The sequence below is a fragment of the Bombus fervidus genome, chromosome 13, assembly GCF_041682495.2.
Source record: "Bombus fervidus isolate BK054 chromosome 13, iyBomFerv1, whole genome shotgun sequence".
Lineage (NCBI taxonomy): Eukaryota > Metazoa > Arthropoda > Insecta > Hymenoptera > Apidae > Bombus > Bombus fervidus.
In genome coordinates, this window is record NC_091529.1 from 8,221,351 (window position 1) to 8,236,905 (window position 15,555).

General features: G+C 34.1%; 1 protein-coding gene across 4 annotated transcripts in view; it reads right to left on the reverse strand.

The window, feature by feature from the left end:
- Positions 1-15,555, reverse strand: part of Siz (Brefeldin-resistant Arf-GEF family protein schizo) — a 153,043-nt gene that overhangs the window by 68,480 nt on the left and 69,008 nt on the right. The gene's annotated exons all lie outside the window — the stretch shown is intronic.

Below are 15,555 nucleotides of genomic sequence, written 5' to 3' on the forward strand. Positions count from 1 at the left end.
GTGCTTACCGGCGTGGAAATGATCGATGTACCCTCGGCTCCTCTTGCGAAACGCTCTTTTCCACGCACGATTGTCGGTAACAGCCGTTGAATCGAGATCGAACGAGATGTCCACGCGGTGAATTCGAGCGTGAAGCAGCTTTAACAATGAGTGAAAGTTCCGACCGGCGAAAGCAAATGGGAAACAAGCGACGTGTCGCCGTATACCTGTCCGCGCATGGAAATGCCGAACGTTTTGCTCTTATCCGCGATCGCATTTTCCCCGTATCACGCGCCAACTTCCGTTTAGTGCCTCTGTGACAGCCGTCATTCTCCAGCCACGAAATACCAAGTCTCTTCGTATTTTTTTTTTTTTTTTCTTACAATCTGTCTATTTGTTTTGTAGCAACTGAAGCGTTTTATACGCGCGATCGCGAGAACGTCGGTGGATGTAGAAGGAATTGTTCGATATTTTAGTGGCGATGAGACGCAACGATTCGGGAAGCTTGCTAGGAAATTGATGAAAATCGACTGTAGGAAATTGGTATTTATATTTTGAAAAATTCCTGGAGGGTTCATCGAATTGAACAGCGTCATAACTTTATAAGATTTCTAGAACACATCTCTGATACGAGCTCCGATACGAACAACGACAGAGATGTATTTAATAGAAATAGGAAACGTTTTCAAAGTACACGCGTACTACGATGTGCGAGTAACAAATAGTTTGGACGTTTCCTAGGATAGCAAACTTTAGGTGAACATATATATATATATATATATATCGTGAAACATTCATCAAAATGAACCACTATAATTTTACAAAATCTTTTTTACAAAATCAAAATTATTTCCATAAAACATTTCTCATAGTTCTACGTACAGTACATAAGGAACAATAATTTGCAGGTGTCCAAGGTTGACAAGCTTCGGGTAAACGCATGTAGATGGTAACAATTCATCAAAGAAAAAAAAGAAAAAAAAACCCCTGTAATTTTATAAAATTTCCACAAGATATTTCCGATAGTGCCATGTACGATACACGAAGAACCCTAATTTGCAGGTTTCCAAGCTTAACGAGTTTTAGCTGAACACACGTAGATCGCAAAAAGCTTCGTGAAAATGAACCGTTGTAATTCTATGAAAATATTCTATAGAATATTTCTCGCAGGTCTAATGTCAGCAATAATTGAAATACATTTAATACAAGTGAGAAATGTTTTCAATGTACGTAGAATACATAAGGAACGATAGTTTGTAACACTTAGAAGGTTCCTCGAGGTTGACAAGTTTTCGCTAAACATATGTAGACCACGTACTGTTAAGGCGAGTTTCCATCAGCGTTGCAGAATGTGCCCAAAGGCCGATTCGTTACAAAGTTTACTCGTGTCGGATCGCGAGTGGAAAATCAAGCATGTCGGCGGCCGTCTCCGCGTGTCTTTACGTAACTAGTTCTGATTAGCTCGTACCAGGCGGAGACGGTCCGCCGTGGCAAAAGAAATGCCAACGAGCGTTTTGCGAACTGCACGAGAGGCTGGCAGCAAGATCGAGGGTCACGCGTGTGGATTACCACGAGGATGCATTATCGTAACTCGCATAATACTGTCGATCGCGAAATTTTTCGTACATTTCATGGAAACACTGATTTTTCATTTCTTTTTTCTTTTTTTCTTCCTAATTTTTCGTACATTCCATGGAAACACTAATTTTTCCTTCCTTTTCTCTTTTTTTTCTTCCTAATTTTTCGTACATTCCATGGGAACACTAATTTTTCCTACCTTTTTTCTTTTTCTTCCTAATTTTTCGTACATTCCATGGGAACACTAATTTTTCCTACCTTTTTTCTTTTTTCTTCCTAATTTTTCGTACATTCCATGGGAACACTAATTTTTCCTTCCTTTTTTCTTTTTTCTTCCTAATTTTTCGTTTCTTTTTTCTTTTTTCCTCCTAATTTTTCGTACATTCCATGGAAACACTAATTTTTCCTTCCTTTTTTCTTTTTTCCTCCTAATTTTTCGTACATTCCATGGAAACACTAATTTTTCCTTCCTTCTTTCTTTTTTTCTTCCTAATTTTTCGCACATTCCATGGAAACACTAATTTTTCCTTCCTTTTTACATTTCTTTTTTCTTTCTTTCTTCTTAATTTTGCGTGTTTCAGAATTGTTCGGAGTTGTTCTCATTTGCAAGACGATTATTCTTTATTTTGCTACGTGTCGTACATTTCGCAGATAAATTTTCATTCTTTCGGAAAAAGGTAATCTTTCGTTGATTTTTATTTTCTTGATTTGTTATGACCGCTTTCTCACTTGAAACGACTATCTCTAGCTTCATTTTTATTTCGTACATTTTACAGCTAAATTTCCTCGCTTTTGCGAGGAGGCTGCTTTTTATTTATTTTTATTTCTTTTATTTAACACATCTCGGAGTTGGATTTGTTTCTTTATTTCTGTTATACGTTTTTGCTAATTTTCATGTGTCGAAGACTTTTTCTATATTGTTGTTTTTCTTTTCTTTTTATTAGACCAAGTATTTTCATGGAAATTGGTATTTTTATGATTTTTATAATTAAACAAATTTAAGTAGAAGTTTGTTTCTTCTATCTAGAAAAGTGCACAGGCTATTATTATCTGTTTTCTATTATTTTTGTTACGATCAAAGTCCTTTATGGATCTTGGAAGACCATCTTCGCGTTCTTCTAAAATATGTGCCACACATGTTGCACATTGACGCTTCTTTTTTGTACGAAAGCCTCGTGCGCTCTGTTTTAGATCGTATTGGGTTGGCAACTAAGTGATTGCGGATTTTGTCAATACCACCTAATTTTCTTTTTTTTTCTTTTTTTTTTTTTATTTGGTAGACTATTTACAATCAATTCTCATAGAGAATTATAAATAAATTATAATACCACCTAATGACAAAATCCGCTATGACTTAATTGCCAACCCAATATTACAATGTTATACACTTTGCTACAGGCTATTTTAATTCAAATAAAATGATAAAAAATTTCTAGCGTTAAAGAATCGACGTGTTATATTATGTTAATTCGTGTACGATGGCCAAGACTCGTTTTATTGCTTCTTCATGGTGCAACGAGCTATAAATACGTAAGCGGTAAGTCGTAAATGCGATTCATTATCTTACAGAAAGTTTCCTTTCTATATTTCCTTCTGTAACATAGATTTAACCTGTTAACTGTTACAAATATATCGACATCTTTATTTGTGAATTTCCTATGTCACAATGCGTTTTTCTGTTTCTATTGAAAATAAATTACATCTACGGTCGGTGCAATTAAAATAATTAAAATTGTCCAGAACAATTTATACGTAGTCGAGTCCACAAGTAAACATTGTGATTTATTACAATGTAGAATATAAAAGAAAAAGAAAAGGAAATATGTGCTGTTTCAGGACGCAATGTACAATGTATTTTATTCAAATTAATATGTATGATGTCGTTCCTAGAACGCGTACAAAGAGTTTTCTGAGCAATTGTAGAATAGCAAGGACACATTATAATGCCAAGGTCTAAAGTTTCGAGTATACGAGCACGTACTTATTTTCCATGGATCCTAATTTTGAGTTACTTCAGAAGCACGAAAGTTTCAAAGCAAAATGTTTCCAAGGACTTTCGTTTGAATTTACAGAGTCTTTATTAAGCTCGAGTTATGAAGCTTGGAAGCAGCGCAAGCAAATATTTTAGTAGGAATTTATTTTCATTCACTTTGCTACGCAACATCTAAGTACATAATAATTTCACGAAATTACATATATCTTTCTTATCCTTCGTCGGTTATTATCGACGAATAAAATAAGATTAACGACCAGATGGAAATTATTGACTCACGTGTGTTGAACAAGTATTTTCATGAATATTATTCATATTTTAATATTATCGATGTTCTAATAGGAATTTCCTCTTGCTCAAATATTTACTTGCGTCTCAAACAATGATTTTCACGAATTTCTTTTAATCTTGTTCCTCGTTTATTATTCTTGATGAATTTTATAATTACGATTATCTTGATGGGAATTTTCCCTTGCTCAAATGTTTACTTGCGTCTCAAACAATGATTTTCACGAATTTCTTTTAATCTTGTTTCTCGAATATTATTATTCTTGATAAATTTTATAATTTCGATTATCTTGATGGGAATTTCTTCTTGCTCAAATTTTTACTTGCGTCTCAAACAATGATTTTCACGAATTTCTTTTAATCTTGTTCCTCGTTTATTATTCTTGATAAATTTTATAATTTCGATTATCTTGATGGGAATTTTTCCTTGCTCAAATTTTTACTTGCGTCTCAAAGAATGATTTTCACGAATTTCTTTTAATGTTGCTTCTTATTGAAATTCTTGATGAATTTTGTAATTACGAACATCTTGATGGGAATTTCTTCTTGCTCAAATTTTTACTTGCGTCTCAAACAATGATTTTCATGAATTTCTTTTAATGTTGCTCCTTATTGATTGATTATTCTTGATGAATTTTATAATACGAATATCTTGATGGAAATTTTCCCTTGCTCAAATATTTACTTGCGTCTCAAACAATGATTTTCACGAATTTCTTTTAATCTTGTTCCTCGTTTATTATTCTTGATGAATTTTATAATTACGATTATCTTGATGGGAATTTTCCCTTGCTCAAATTTTTACTTGCGTCTCAAACAATGATTTTCACGAATTTCTTTTAATCTTGTTCCTCGTTTATTATTCTTGATGAATTTTATAATTTCGATTATCTTGATGGGAATTTCTTCTTGCTCATTTTTTAAAGCTGCATCTCAAACAATAATTTTCACGAATTTCTTTTAATCTTGTTCCTCGTTTATTATTCTTGATGAATTTTATAATTTCGATTATCTTGATGGGAATTTTTCCTTGCTCAAATTTTTACTTGCGTCTCAAAGAATGATTTTCACGAATTTCTTTTAATGTTGCTCCTTATTGAAATTCTTGATGAATTTTGTAATTACGAACATCTTGATGGGAATTTCCTCTTGCTCAAATTGTTACTTGCGTCTCAAACAACGATTTTCATGAATTTCTTTTAATGTTGCTCCTTATTGATTGATTATTCTTGATGAATTTTATAATACGAATATCTTGATGGAAATTTTCCCTTGCTCAAATATTTACTTGCGTCTCAACAATAATTTTCACGAATTTCTTTTAATCTTGTCCCTCGTTGATTATTCTTGATGAATTTTGTAATTGCGATTATCTTGATGGGAATTTTTCCTTGCTCAAATTTTTACTTGCGTCTCAAAGAATGATTTTCACGAATTTCTTTTAATGTTGCTTCTTATTGAAATTCTTGATGAATTTTGTAATTACGAACATCTTGATGGGAATTTCTTCTTGCTCAAATTTTTACTTGCGAGCCAAACAACAATTTCACGAATTTCTTCCTTTCCTTATGAACTTTGTGCCTTGCCGATCATTATCGATAAATAGAACAAGAGCGACTGCTCATTCTAATTGTTGGAAATTATCTTTTTCTTGCGTCGTTATAGGTAATTATACAAATTGAAGGCAGTGACGATTTAAAAAAGAAGAAGAAAAAAAAGAAAAAAGGACAAAGTCACACATGATAAAGTCAATCCGTGTCGCAGACCTCAACAGAGTCGACTTTCGCCTCGGATTAGAATGTCTGGAATAGCGAGAGAGCTTGGCCTTTGCTCGCCGATCATTTGCATTCGTGGAGGTTAATGGATCGCAGCAGAAAAAGGAACTCGATTCTATCCTTTCGATCTGTACACGAGAACGGCTATAAAACATCGACACAAGACACTCTCTATTTATCATTCGATGCTTAACGCGACATTTTACTTTCTTCCTTTTCCCTTTTTTTAAATAAAACACCAAATTTCTACGTTTTCATCGATCGCCTGACAACTTTCTTCTTTCTATCATTTTTCTATCACGATGAAATATATAAAGTATGTATTTCGAAAATATTATATTCTCTGTTTTATTCGTTTAACCAGTTAGCCATTGCGACCTCTTTGAGAAGATGAAACAGCTGTTGTGCCTAAGACGCGCGGCAAAGAATAGACGATGACGAGTATACTCGTCAAACGCAGCCAACTGTGTTAAGAAAATATACGTTTGTTTAAAAACGATAACAATCTACTACGAAATTTACGCTATTTCCTTTTTTATAATTATCTTCCCTTGTATTTTTATCATTCTCGTTACTACCAGACTCGATCAAACCACCGGTTTCCAAATTTAATTTCAAATCGTTCGTCTAACTTTACGTAAAATCTTCTATTGGGTTGGCAGCTAAGTGATTGCGGATTTTGCCAATACTACCTAATGGCAAAATCCGCAATCACTTAGTTGCCAACCCAATATTATCCGATCGATGAATTTCTCAATTTTTGTTAATATAAGAATCAATATAAAAACTACGTAAAGTTAGACGAAGGAAAGAAACAACGACGAATGTTGAATTTTCAATTAAATGTTGAAACAATTTGCTAAGACCGGTGTTAGGTACATTCTAATTTACAAATAACATTTTTCTAATCGATCGTACGATTGTATAATGATTCGAGTTAATGGATTTTCATAGGATATAAGTGAACTCGATGTTTAAATTAATCCTGTTACAAGGATACTGTCTACGTTATATACGATCAATGACGATGATTAGTGTAACGCATAGTTGAAAGTGGAGTAATCTCGATCCAACTGGTGGCGCCGCCTCAAAATCAAACACAGTGTCTCTGTAGCAATTTCAGCGAATAAAACAGCCTCCCCTTAATTGATCTCATTGAGCGTGTTCAAGAAACCGAGTTAATTTAATTTCTCGACCGTGCTAGGCCCGCGATACTTCGTTGTATTTCGACGTTGGAAAAATCTCGCGGTTGAATATTCCCTTAATAAATCCACTTAGGCAATCTTTCCACGAAATCTCAAAATTTCAACCTAACAAGCAAGAGATTAATATGCCGCTGTAGCAGACTTCAAGCTTTTAAGAAAATAATTCGCATCGACGTTATAAATAACGGAATTTTTATGACAAAAATTTTTTTTTATCTCAAACATTTTACACGTTGAGTACTTTGCACGTTTGAACGTACGTGTTGCTTGTTGCTATTTTTGACGATTTCACGAAGTATACGCGTTACATAGATACGACTCACGATGTCACATAATTCTTCGAGTTGTTGGAATTTTTTAATTGCGTTAAGTTTTGTACAAATGAACGCGGAAAATTTTGTCAAATGTAAGTAACACGCGTTAAAAATTATATTTCGAAAGAACGAGATATTTGAGGTTAAGGTATTTGAATCAATTTTATTTTCTATGTATAATGTTTAATTTTGTATATGTAATAAAGTACATAAGGATTATAATATTATCTGTTTATTTTTCTTCGTCGTTCATTATTCTGACTTTCCATACATCTTTCTCTTATCTTCTACGTTTACCTCTCACAGTCTTTGTTCGTCTTCCTTTATCTATGCTTTCATTCACACACTATATACTCTGCAGTCTATGGTCTATAGACTATTCTAATTTCAAGTATATATTATAATAATTGCCAGAAGTGTTTGTTATCCAGAAAAATCATTAATCTTCGAAGAGTGTTGTGTGTTAAAAATGATCATTTTTCATAAATTTTTGTATCTTAAAAATTATTATTCATCGAAACTGTTCGTATTGTGAAAATGATCACTCCAACACTCTTGTGTACTAGAAACGATTATTTTTCAAAAATTGTTGTATCGTAGAAACGATTGCTATTTAAAAAATTCTCGTATCCAAAAATAATGGAATAATTCAAATTATTCTAAAATTCATCATTACTTCCAATCTTCAATGTTATTATATTTCCAACACTACTTCAAGAATCAACAATTTCTTACATTAAAAATTATTATTTTTCAAAAATTGCTGTACCCTAAAAACGATTGCTATTTTGAAAATCCTCGTATACCAAAATAATAAAATAATTTAAATTATTCTGAAATTCATCATTACTTCCAATCTTCAATGTTATTATATTTCCAACACTACTTCAAAAATCAACAGCTTCTTACATTAAAAATTATTATTTTTCGAAAATTGCTGTACCCTAAAAACGATTGCTATTTTGAAAACCCTCGTATACCAAAATAATAAAATAATTTAAATTATTCTGAAATTCATCATTACTTCCAATCTTCAATGTTATTATATTTCCAACACTACTTCAAAAATCAACAACTTACATCAAAAATTATTATTTTTCAAAAATTGCTGTACCCTAAAAACGATTGCTATTTAAAAAATCTTCATATCCAAAAATAATGGAATAATTCAAATTATTCCAAAATTCATCATTACTTCCAACCTTCAATGTTATTATATTTCCAACACTACTTCAAGAATCAACAATTTCTTACATTAAAAATTATTATTTTTCAAAAATTGCTGTACCCTAAAAACGATTGCTATTTAAAAAATCTTCATATCCAAAAATAATGGAATAATTCAAATTATTCCAAAATTCATCATTACTTCCAATCTTCAATGTTATTATATTTCCAACACTACTTCAAGAATCAACAATTTCTTACATAAAAAATTATAATTTTTCGAAATGTTGCGTCTCTTAGAAGATGTCACTTTCGTTTCCAGAAAAAAGGCTCTTTTTCCACACGAAGAAGACAGAAACGAGGAAGTTGGTTCGTTCGGGTGTAATGAAATCGAGGTCGTGATACGCGAGCTGTGAAACGAGCTTCAAGGCGCATTCGCAACGACCGTGTCGTCGTCTGTTCGGCCGTGATAATTGAGAAACTGGTGGTATGGCGGGGTATACGAGGGTGTAGCCACTCGTCGAATGAATGCAATATCGCAGCACGCGAGAAGAGGCTGAAGGTATCGAGGGGATAAATCGAACGCGGTTTCAGACGATTCCTCTCGACGCGCTTCTCAGAACGTCGGTCTCATTCAAAAAAAGAAAAAAAAAGAAAAAAAGAAAGAAAAAAGAGAAAGAAGGGAAAAGAAACGAACGAACCGATGAATGAAATCCCCCACGGAGATATTCACGCCAACTTCTTTCCGCAATTAACGCCCCACTGAACGACAGACGCCAGTCTCGTTTCAACAATGCCGATCGAATCACGCGAGATCGATTGCAATTTGTTTGAGCGATTGGATTTTTTCAATGTGTCGTTTGAAATTCCTTTATAGCAACATATTTGCAGTTGCGGGTGTTTATTCAATTGTACGAGAATCAAAGCAGACTCAAATTAATTTTGGCAACAAATGGATCGGTAGAATGGTGCGTAGAATTGTTAACTTTAAATACGCGCGTGGCTCAAAATTACCTGGTCGCAAAATATTTGAGATTTCAAATGCCTTCTGAGAATGATCAACAAAGTATTCGAAATTTGACAAATCATTCGAGAAGTTTCTCAATTGCAAAAAAAGGTCGAACAAGGTGCTGAGAATCGGCTCGAATTAATTTTGAGCCACCATGTTTCTCTTTTTTTCTTCTTAGAAAAACATTTGTGAAACATGATCTAAACCGAGGCGTAAACTAAGGCGACGAGGACAAAAGAGCCGCAATTTCCAGCGTACAACTGAAACGTTTCGTAGCTATCGTAGCACGGTAGCTGAGACGCGTTGGCTAATTTTTGAGGTTGCGCAAACACTCGAAGAAGATTCGGCTGATGCTTTCAACGGGCACAATAAAATTTAGAACGTCGATATTCTTTTCTTTTTTTGGCGTACGCGTGCGTGTTTGGACAAGAATCTATCGCTAACGCGCAAGTGGCACGCTCGCGTCTCGGTTTCAAGCCTCGTGTTTGTTCCGACGTCACGTGCCCACGGTGAAAGTTACACAAACGTAGAAAACTTTAATGACAATAATGGTACGCAATTTCCGGGCTTCCTACGGTCGCCCGTGTTTTCCCAATGAAACTCTCGCCGGCGAAACGCCCATCGCGATTAATAAATCCTCGGTTTCTCAGCGATACAACGCCATCGACTCTGCCTTTCACCGATTCGCCATTCGTCAACGACGTACTAACGCGCGAAAGTATTTCGAATACTTTTATCTAGCTACTTATTTTCGACAAGATGTGTCGCGATCATGGAACTACGAATAAAGGGGAAATTCGATGATTTTATTGCGTACGACAGTGAGTCGTTTTCAAGGAGCGGTACGCGATGGTATTGGGTTGGCAACTTAGTAATTTTTTAATATAATGAGACTGCGATTGTCACACCTTTTGGGATCATTTCGTTGCTTGGCACGCTTTTCATTCTTAGATTCTTTAAATTACTAGATTAGAACCGGATCAGCAAGCGAGAACGTAGATACATGGAAATTACAAGGTATTTGTTGCTAGCGTATATTAATAATAATATTAATAATTAGATATTAATAAACGTAGAAGTGTATCTAGTAGAAGATTAGTTTGCCACGCGAATGGCTATCTTATTGGTTCAATTTTATTTTTCGTCTGCAGTTATCAACTGAAACACGATAAACTATTTGCCGTAGAATGAATCGTGAACGCTGAAATAACTCTAGAATAATTCTAGAATAACGCACATGAAAGCATCAATTATCCTGAAAAAGATCCTAAAAGTACAACTTCGCCTTTTGATTAAAATTTTCCGCTATCTCCGGCTTCCTACCAATTTTTTTTACGAACAAAAGTTTAATTAAAAGTTATCAAACGAAAGAAAAAGGACTAACGAAATAGTCTGAAACCATAGATATGGATGTATATGTATATATATATATGAAAAAAGGATACTAAATATTCTCGAATTTTGTTCAAATTTTCCAATAGCTGGAGCATCGTTCCACGAAGAGGTTTTCCCAGCAACGTCGAGATATTCCGTAAAGTTGGCGCGAAGTCAACTTTCGACAATTTTAGCCGTCGCTCCAGCCACGGTTCTCTTCCCTTATTCTCTTTTCATATGAAAATAGAGAGGCAGCCACGCTGCTGGTCAACAATGATCGTTCGTGGATCCGATTCGCATCATGCGAACGATACTAATCGCCGTCTGGGAATTCTCGACTTTCTTTAGCCGACAATCTCTTCAGCCGATAATATGATCGACTCTTGTGTGTGTAATCCGTGAAAAGGTGAAAGAAAAAGAGGAAGAAGAAGAGGTGAAAAAAAAGAGAGAAACGGGGAAAAGATGAAGGGAAAAAAACATATAGAAAACACGGTTAACGTTGAAAGAAGGAATTGCAACGAAGTAGAGCTTCGTGTTTATGCATAATACATTTGTTTACTGGACCCTTTGTAGGCCGCTCTTTCTATCCAGCGGCTATTGGAAAACGAAATTCATGTTACATTAACTTTTTAGAACGAAGCGTAATGCTTTTGTTACTATTAACATTGTTTCTGAGAAGCGATCGAGATTGTTCAGATCAGGCGAGCGTGTTTTCATTTTATTCTTCTCTTTGATGAAATTATAGATATATAGCGACGGATCAAAGAAATGCATAAAATTGATAGATTAGGAATTTTAGTAATTTTCGTATTGGTAACTTTTTACCATATTGGTAGAAGTATTTTGCAATTATTTTTTGCAGCAACTGTACAAGGGAAGTTCGGAATTGGTGCACTATGAATTTTAGTAGTTTTTATATTGGTAATATTTTTGCAATGTTGGTAGAGGGATTTTTGCAATTATTTTTTGCAGCCACTGTACAAGGGAAGTTTGGAATTGGTGCACTATGAACTTTAGTAGTTTTTATATTGGTAATATTTTTGCAACGTTGGTAGAGGGATTTTTGCAATTATTTTTTGCAGCAACTGTACAAGGGAAGTTTGGAATTGGTGCACTATGAATTTTAGTAATTTTTATATTGGTAATATTTTTGCAATGTTGGTAGAGGGATTTTTGCAAATATTTTTTGCAGCCTCTGTACAAAGGGAAGTTCGGAATTGGTGCACTATGAATTTTAGTAATTTTTATATTGGTAATATTTTTGCAATGTTGGTAGAGGGATTTTTGCAAACATTTTTTGCAGCCACTGTACAAGGGAAGTTTGGAATTGGTGCACTATGAACTTTAGTAGTTTTTATATTGGTAATATTTTTGCAATGTTGGTAGAGGGATTTTTGCAAATATTTTTTGCAGCCACTGTACAAAGGGAAGTTCGGAATTGGTGCACTATGAATTTTAGTAATTTTTATATTGGTAATATTTTTGCAATGTTGGTAGAGGGATTTTTGCAAACATTTTTTGCAGCCACTGTACAAGGGAAGTTTGGAATTGGTGCACTATGAACTTTAGTAATTTTTATATTGGTAATATTTTTGCAACGTTGGTAGAGGGATTTTTGCAAATATTTTTTGCAGCCACTGTACAAAGGGAAGTTCGGAATTGGTGCACTATGAATTTTAGTAATTTTTATATTGGTAATATTTTTGCAATGTTGGTAGAGCGATTTTTGCAAATATTTTTTGCAGCCACTGTACAAAGAGAAGCTCGGAATTGATGCACTATGAATTTTAGTACTTTTTTTCCATTTTAGTAGAAGTATTTTGCAATTATCTTTTGCAACAACTGTACAAAGCGAAGTTCGGAATTGGTGCACTTTGAATTTTAGTAATTTTTGCACTGGTAGTTTTTTTATCATATTGGTAGAAGTATTTACACAAATATTTTTGTGTCCAATGCACACAATACAGTGACGTGCAAAAGTTTCCAGACAGATACATTTTTCACTTTACAACCCAAAAGCGATATTTTAAAAAAATTTTTAAATAATACATTATACAACTTTATAACAATATTTACGTCTTATATTATTTTCTTTTACTTATCTGCTACTCGGTATTATTTAAAATTCTCTTATACATCAGTCTGCGAACATCAAATGACAAATGTATATAGGCAGAAACTTTTTCATGCCACCGTGTATTAAAGTACTATGTAAAAAATATTGCAAAATATCTGTATTAATCATTCGAGTAAACGTTCGAAGGCCAATCAATTGTTTCGTAATGCGAATTAAACATACAGGCTCAGGTGCCTAGTGGATTTAGTGAAACGTAACAGTGTAAAAGCACTTTCACTTCCTGTTCCACATAATGATAAAAGCTGCCATTGGCAACTATTCTTTTTTCTTTTTTTCTTTTTTTTTTTTTTTTTTTTTTGTCGTTGGCTCCGATGGTATTATACGAGTGTTTAAGAACGCGAGTTTTAGTTTCGCGAAGAAGATATTACGAGTTTGAGTTTGCCAAGTTGATATTACGTGTAAATGCGTGACGTAAATCGACGAAGGTAGCGAAGAAGCGTAATGAAAGCGTAATTGATTACACGGCCTTGAATCAATCCGGAAGTGCTATTAACTACGTCAATCTTCGTATGGCGTTAATTTAATTTTTTTTATCTATAATAATCGCCGCGACGTTGATCGAGGCCAATGATAATTGTAATTTGTTGTGTTAATAAATCTTCTAAGAGAAAAATATCAGTTCCCAAGTGTTGTAATAAAAATGGTGTATCTTCCTTCTTATCTTTTATGTTAATGTGTCAGCGTGAAAAACGTCAGCGAGAACACAATCATTTTTAGGTATTCTAATTTTCTTTTCTTTTTAACGTAAACAAAAGGAGTAATTGATTGACGAACATTTTAATGAAAATAAAATTCTTAAATATTCCAGTAAGAAGAAAAGTAAAGAACGTTGTAGAAATAATACTAAATAGTAACAATTGAATATTTTACTAAAAAAATTAGACGTATAAATATTTTCATTAAAAATTTGTATGAATAAAAAAGTAAAAAAAAAAAAAAGATCAAAAATAAGTTTCATTTAAAAAGAATAACGAAATCCTCTACGCTTTACAGCATCGAAATGCAATGAAAATTTACACCTGCCAGTTGCACATCTTCTCATAATTCTATAGTCGAAGGCTTTTAGCTTCATAACTGAGAGCTCTATAATTGTACAGTCTTTTTACGGCTAACTATTATGCAACGATGACGTCATTATACGAAAGCGGCAAAAGCTTTCAACGACGCAATCTGCGCGAGTATCGGTGATAAAACTTTTCGAAAAAATTCAGATAAAATCTCATAAATCGATATTGCGTGTGCCTCTAAGAATAGTTAAACGATAGAAAAATTCAGGTAAACGATACGAATAGAAAAGAAATAAAATAAAAGGATTGTTAAAAAGAATAATAAAGTCGAGGTTTATCGACGTTGAGTAAAACTCGAGAAATAACGCTGAATTAACGACTATGTATAGAATTTTATGCATTCGAAGCACATTTTGCTATTTAAACCAACGAATAGTAAAAAGAAATACAGGAACGGGTGGCAACTAAGTGGTTGCGGATTTTGTCAATAGCAACCACTTAGTTGCCAAACCAATGGAGTCGAGTAGAATTTTGAAAATAAAAAAGATAGGTGAAGATTTGTAGAAAATCTTTGTGCGCTCGAAACGAAGATGTTTCAATCGACAAACAGTTGAAAGGAACATAAAATTATGGTACAAAGGTGTTAACGTTAAAATTGCAAAGATGAGAAAGTATACGCGAGAATTTGGCACGCTCGAAACTAGTTTGAAAAATAGTTGACAGCAACATAAAAATCAGTTGCTAGTAGACCGCGCGTTTTTATGCAAATTCATATTTCCGAGAATATAATTCAGAGAACAAAACGTCGATAGAAAACTATCAACGTGCACTTTACAGTTATGGAGTTTTGCCTATGAAAGATTATAGAAAGCGCTATACCTTGTGCACGTTTTGTATATCTTTCCGTATCACGCGCGTCCTGTGTAACGTTTCACATTCGCGTTTTCTAGCAAATGTGTAAAAATGTACAGTGTAGCCAACACCAGTGGAACAACACCCTAAAGAAAATTACCTAAAAGCGCGCGAATATTGTATGAAATTGTGTGCTTCTCCAACGAATTTAGACGCGCTTAAGCCAATCAACGTACGCAAACAAACGGCACTAATTTTACTAATTTCACGATGCAGCGACTGTGTTTAATAAAACACTCGCGTTGAAGCCATAACTCGATAAGTGCGCGATCGACTATAGTCCCACGAGTATAATGAGACGCTAACGAGCCTCGATTCACTTTGCCCTAGCTTGGCACAAGTTGCAGACAATCGTAATTCGTGCCACGGGTTTCCGGGATCCAATAAAACGGCCCTAGCGACGATTTTCGCGGTAACTCGATCGCAGATGGCAAACTTCGCCAACCAACGTAACAGCAATATCGTTTCAAACTCGATTCCCTGTCGATCTTCCGCTAGGCTGTCCTACCGGAAGAAGCTTGGATAGCTACTTTCTAGCGAAACACGGACATCGATAATTGTGTATCCTCGATCCGAGCTGACACACGCCTCGAATAAATTTACAACTAGATCGTAGCGGATATTCGTGCTAATTTATTATACGTTTATGGAGATGTAATTAAAAATGCGTGGAGAGCGGCAGATGGGAAATTGTTTCGTGATCTAAATAATTATTTATCGTTATTATATTCGTAGCTATGATTTTATTGGTATTCTAGATTAGTATTTCGGTTTGTTTTTAGAAAGAATTTTAAATCTGAATAGATCGCAGAAATCG